We start from the raw sequence: 6287 nt of genomic DNA on the forward strand, positions 1-6287 counted from the left end.
AATAACTATAATTATAGGAGTATCTGCCTCTTGGGATTATGCATGTTTGCATAAATTAAATTCTAAAGAATTGTGTTTTATTATCGTTGCTTTATTGAAACTATGCAGTCCCACTGCTATTGGCCATACAGCTGATTTCACTTTATCATATCACTGCTATAATTACAAACACATTATGTCTTATAAGTTAATTGTATTATCCCGTTTAGCAAGTGGTTCTTGAAGCATAAGAAGTGAAGTGATTCCCAAAGCCCACACACTCTTCTAAGCATTGTTCAAGTTAGCCTTCTAGTTACCAAAGTGCTGGAAGCCGAGCTATCCCAGCCTGAGTGGCAGGGCCCGGGCTGTGGATGGATTGGTGACTGCAGGGCGGCCCGCCGACAGTGAAGCTTCTTGTCCTCCCACTTTTAGGTAATTTGGCCTTAAAACTACCTGGGGTATTGTCTGTTGGGGAATTGCCCTCGGCAGACCCCCTGGGAAAACAACCAGTAGGAAGAAGATAAGGTTCTGCAAGAAATTCTGTGGCCTTACTTTTAGCCCTTGCCATCCCTATGGAGACTCCTCTACTTACAAGAAGGATAGCCTCATACCTTTGCCAGCAAAGAGGGCATGTATAGGAGAGACATATGGATTTGAAAGCCCCACTCCGGCAACTAAGGAGTGTATCTCTGGGCACAGGTGACTTCAACCCCTAGGCCCGCCTGGCCCCCCCGGAGGCATTCCAGATGATGACTGAACCTAGTGGGTTAAGGTACAGAATGGTTCATTGGTTCCTAGGTGCATGGTCTCTCTGAGAATGTATGAGGCATGGGTTTCTAAGGCCTTTTCAGCCCCTTTCTGGCACCTTGGACCGAGGCAAACACATTATTCTTCTGGCCTCATGTGGTTAGGAGGTCATGTCCCTGTAACTGTTCCACTTGAGGTGTTGAGAAATGGAGGGCCTTTCATGAGAGCAGCAAAGCAAATGCTTTGTAGATTATAGATAAACGCAGATGCATAATGGAATAATGTAAGAAATTAATCTATAATCAAAGGGTATGCGGGAAAGTTAGGGGAAAATCACCATGTTATTTCTTAAAGGTCATTTATACATAGGAACATTTTCAAAATTAGGTAATGTTAGAAAAACATAGTTGACGTATGCTACAAGGAAATCACTAGCCTATATAATGCCACGTTTACTGCAATAAATCGGCCAGTTCAACACACTGCTGTTGTCTTGTCCATTTTTATTTTAGTTTTAGTTTTTTATTTTAGTTTTGTATTTTCCAGTTTTTTATTTTAGTTTTATTTTATTTTCACCAATGCCATTCTTCCTTCAGGAACCCCTGGTTGCTGGAGCTGGTCTCCAGCACCAAAGTTTAGAGGCAAGCATCTCCCCTTACATGAGTGAAAAGAATTGTTGAATAGAAGAAGTTGAACGCCAGGGTCCATCACCAGTAAAGCTTCTTATGATACATACTACATAAGCATCAAGTATAGACACAGTTTATTTTTGAGATATTAGTTGCAATCTGCACATAGATCACCTCAAGAAGTTTGCCAATTCCTTGCTATTTGTGTGTGCTCACCACAATTTTGTATTTTATTGTGTCCCACAGAGGATAAAAGCAATAGTCCCACAAACTCTACCTTCAAAATAGCAAACAAATTTCCATTGCTATCGGTGTTGAAAGAAAATCCCGAGAGATTTTCATCTTCACTTTAACAATATAAATGTATAAACCCAATAACCCATAAAACCATAGTTTGTAAAAACAAATCAAAAGAAAACAAAACAAGGCAAACAAAAAACTATCAAAGAGTTCAGGATGCAAAGAAATCCAAATGAACTAAGTGCCAGAAAGTTAAACGTCCTTCATAGAGAAGAGACAAACGGAACCTATTAAAAATATTAAAAAAATAATAATAATAAATGCTAGAAATAAAAAGTTTGCTATTTGAAATGAAGAATTCTTCTGGTAGGCTGAATAGCAGATTAGATACAACAGGAAAAAAAGTGAGAACTTGAAGACTAGTCAAAAGAGAGATCCAAATGGAAACTCCAAAATAATAGAAAGGAGTTGAAAACCAGATGATTATGAGACATTAACAATTGGTTTAATGCATATGTATTTACAATCCTGGAACAGAGAGACAAAGAGGAAGAGATAATGGCCAAGGACTTCAAAAGCTGACAAAAAGAAAAAACCCACCAACCTATAGATGAAAGAAGCTCAGAGAGAATGAAACAGAATACAAAGAACTCACATCTAAAGTTACCATGGCTAAACTGATGAAAACTAAAGACAACGAGCAAATTATAAAAGCAACAAGGGAAAAAAAATAAAGGTAATTTTTAAAAATCAGCAAATTGAATCCAAAATAACCAAATGATAGTTATTACATGAATGCAAGTTTAGCTCAATATTTGAAAATCAATATATTTTACCACAGTAAAGAATAAGGGATTAAAAACTATGTAGTTTTATCAGTAAATGCAGAAAGGGCATTTGACAAAATTCAGCATCTATTCATTATAAAAACTGCTAGTAAATTAAACATCATAGAAGACCTGCTAAACCTGATAAAGAGCATATAAAAAAAAATCCTGAAACCTGGCATCATATTTAATATTGAAATATTGAATGCTTTCCTTCATAAATTGGGAAGAACGAAAGAATGTCTGTGCTGATGATTTCTATACAGTATTGTGCTGGTGGTCTTGACCAGAGAAATAAGAAATAAAAATGTTTGTTTGTAGACAACATGATTATGTGGAAAGACTGAACAGAACCTATGAGAACACTGATAAAATAAATGAGTTTAGCAAAAATAGTAGATACACAGTCCATATGCAAAAACCACCTAAAACATAAATGCCTAGGAACAAATGTAACAATAAATGTGCAAGACTTCTAAAAATTATTCAAAATTCCTGCAATTATTAAGACCTAAATAAAGAGAAATACAATATTCGTTAATTAGAAGACTCAATATTAAGATGTGTATTCTTCCTAAGTTGATATATATACAACTAGTATCTAAACCCTAACACAATTTTGATGAAGAAAGGGACAAGTTGATTCTAAAATGTGTATGGAAATGCAAAGAATCTAAAAGAGCTAAAACATTTCTTAAAAAAAAAAAAGGACAGTGATGGAGGAATGTACATTATTTGATTTAATGACTTACTACGAAGCTACAATAACAAAGACAGTGTTGAAATGGCCCCAAGATAGACATGTCCGTGGATGAAATAGAGTTTATAAATAGAATGACATTTCATGGTCACAATATTTAAAAAAAAAAAGAAAGTTAACATTTATTCATTTTTTTGAGAGACAGAGAGAGATGGTACAAGAGGGGGAAGGACAGAGAGAGAGGGAGACACAGAATCCAAAGCAGGCTCCAGGCTCTGAGCTGTCAGCACAGAGCCCGACACGGGGCTCGAACTCATGAACAGTGAGATCATGACCTGAGCCAAGGTCAGATGCTTAACTGACTAAGCCACCCAGGCGCACCTTTATGGTCACAATATTTTTTGACAAGGTGCTACGTCAATGTCTTTTTGCTTTACTTTGAGTAATTTAAGATTTACAACAAAGTTGCAAAAATAGTGCAAAGAATTCAAGTATACTCTTCACTGACTTGCCCCTATTATTAACATCTTATATCCATGGCACATTTGTCAAAATTTTAGGAAAGCAGAACTGATACATTATCATTAACTAAATCAAATCCTTATTCGTATGTCACATTATTTTTGTATTTTAATTACTGTATAGTTAATATACAGTGTTTTATTAGTCTCAGTGCTCATGATGATAAGTGTACTCTTGATCCCTCTCACCTATTTCACCTATTCCCCCTCTGGTAACCATCTGTTTGTTCTCTATAGTTAAGACTCTGCTTTTGGTTAGCCTTTTTTGTTGTTTTTTTTTTTTTTTCTGTTTCTTAAATTCCACCTGTGAGTGAAATAATATGGTATTTGCCTTTCCCTGTCTGACTTATTTTACTTAGCATAATATCTGCTGGGTCCCTCCATGTCGTTGCAAATGGCAAAGTTTAATTTAAAATAATTTTTTAATGTTTATTTATTTTTGAGAGAGAGAGAGAGAGAGAGAGAGCACAAGCAGGGATGGGGCAGAAAGAGAAGAGACAGAGAATCCCAAGCACAAATCAAGAGTCAGATATTTAACTGACTGAGCCACCCAGGAGCCCCCAAATTTAATTTTTTTAATAGCTGAGTAATATTGCATTATGTGTGTGTGTGTATATATATATATATATATATATATATATATATATATACCACATCTTCTCTATCCATTCATCCATCAATGGACACTTGAACTGCTTCCATAATTTGGCTTTTGTAAATAATGCCGCAATAAACATAAGGATGCATAGATCCTTTCAAATCAGTGTTTTGGTATTCTTTGGGTAAATACCTAGAAGCATGATTACTGGTTCATATGATAGTTCTATTTTTAACTTTTTCAGAAACCTCCATACTGTTTTTTATAGTAGCTGCACCAGTTTGCATTCCCACCAACCGTGCACAAGGTTCCTTTTTCTCTACATCCTGGCCAATACTCAGAGTTTCTTGTGTTTCTTATTTTAGCCATTCTGTCTATGTCATTAATTTTTTTTACTACTGTCCTTCACTTTGTAGTTTCAGGGAGCCAAATTGTGTTTAATCATCATGTGTCCTTAGGCTTCAGTAGTTGGTGACAGTTTCTCTGTCTTTCCTTATTTCTGATTGCCTTGCTATTTTTGAAGAGTGTTGGTTAGATATCTTGTGGTATGTCCCTCAACTTGGGTTTGTCTATTATTTTTCTCATGGTTAGTCTGGGGTATTGAGTGTTTTGGAAGAACAGCACAAGTGTCAAGTGCCCTTATCATCACATCCTACCTGGGGTACATGCTGTCAAAATGATTTATTACAAATGATAGTAACTTTGATCACCTGTGGCCAGAGTAGTATTGCAGACTTCTTCACTGTTGTTTTCTCATTCCACACTCTGTTCTTGGGAAGCAAGTCACCAGTCCAGCCTATAGTTCAAAGTGGGGGCTTAAGGGGATTAAGCTCTACTAGCTGGAGGGAGGGGTAGTATTCACATATATTATTTGGAACTGTTCTGTAAGAGAGACTTTTCTCTCCTCCCTCATTTATTTATTCATTCAATAATTTATTTTGTTTTCACTTTGTGTTAGGATCTAATATTATATTATTAACTTTGTTAAATTTTTCCAGCTTTGGCCATTAGGAGCTCTTTCAAGTGTGTTCTTGTGACTCTTTGATAAGCCCTCATTCTTTTGATTTTCAACCATTTTCTTACATTTAACCACTACAAGAATCTCTTGGCTCCTGTTGCATTTTCCCTTCCCCAGTCCTGAAATCAACATTTCTCTAAGAGATCCAGGTACTTTTTATTGGAGAATGGTATGTAGAAACCAAGATCTGAGCCCTGGCTCTCCTCGTTGCTACTGGAATGTCACTGTTTCTAGTCTCGCTTGGTGGACAGAGCCAAGATATTTATGTATGTGAACTAACCCATGTATACACACATATCTATATTTATTCTATCTATAGAATTTATCTATAGAATTATTTATAGAATTTATCTATAATTATTCTTGGATCTCTTCATCTACATCTATGATAAATTAAACATATGTTAATAATATCTTCTAGTCTAATCCAGTACCACATAATTAATTCAAGTCATGCCCCCTTGCTTTATAACGTTGCTATCCAACATTGAGAAGCCCATCTCCCACCACCATCCACATCTATTTAATTATTTGTTTGACTTGAGTATACAGGCATTTTTTGGAATCCCTAACCTGTATGTCCGTGATAAATAACCTTTCCAACTAGAGCACACAGTTTATGTTCAGTTCATTTTGTCAATACCTCTATAATTTCTGGTTAAACATCTATTTTCAAGAGTAACTTCACTCTTTTTTTTTTTCATCTCCTTCAAAAAGATTATGTCAAAAGTATGTAATACAGATAGATTCTTTTATCACAGCTAACATTTCTTTCCTGGATTTTATCCCAAACTCCTGGCTGATTTTTCATTTAATTTGCATACATTCAAGTTTACTCTCTGTAATGTAAATTTCAGTGGATATTGACAAAGTCATAGTTGTATATTCACCACCTTAATACCATATCGTATGGGTCCATCACCCTAAAAATTCTTTGTTTACCCTCTGTAATCAACCAGCTTCCCTTCTCCCCAACCCTTAGAAACCATTGATCTAGGGGCAACTGAGTGGCTCAGGTCATGATCTCA

The sequence above is a fragment of the Panthera pardus genome, unplaced genomic scaffold (assembly GCF_024362965.1).
Source record: "Panthera pardus isolate Hobbes unplaced genomic scaffold, ASM2436296v1 HiC_scaffold_2, whole genome shotgun sequence".
NCBI classification, from domain to species: domain Eukaryota; kingdom Metazoa; phylum Chordata; class Mammalia; order Carnivora; family Felidae; genus Panthera; species Panthera pardus.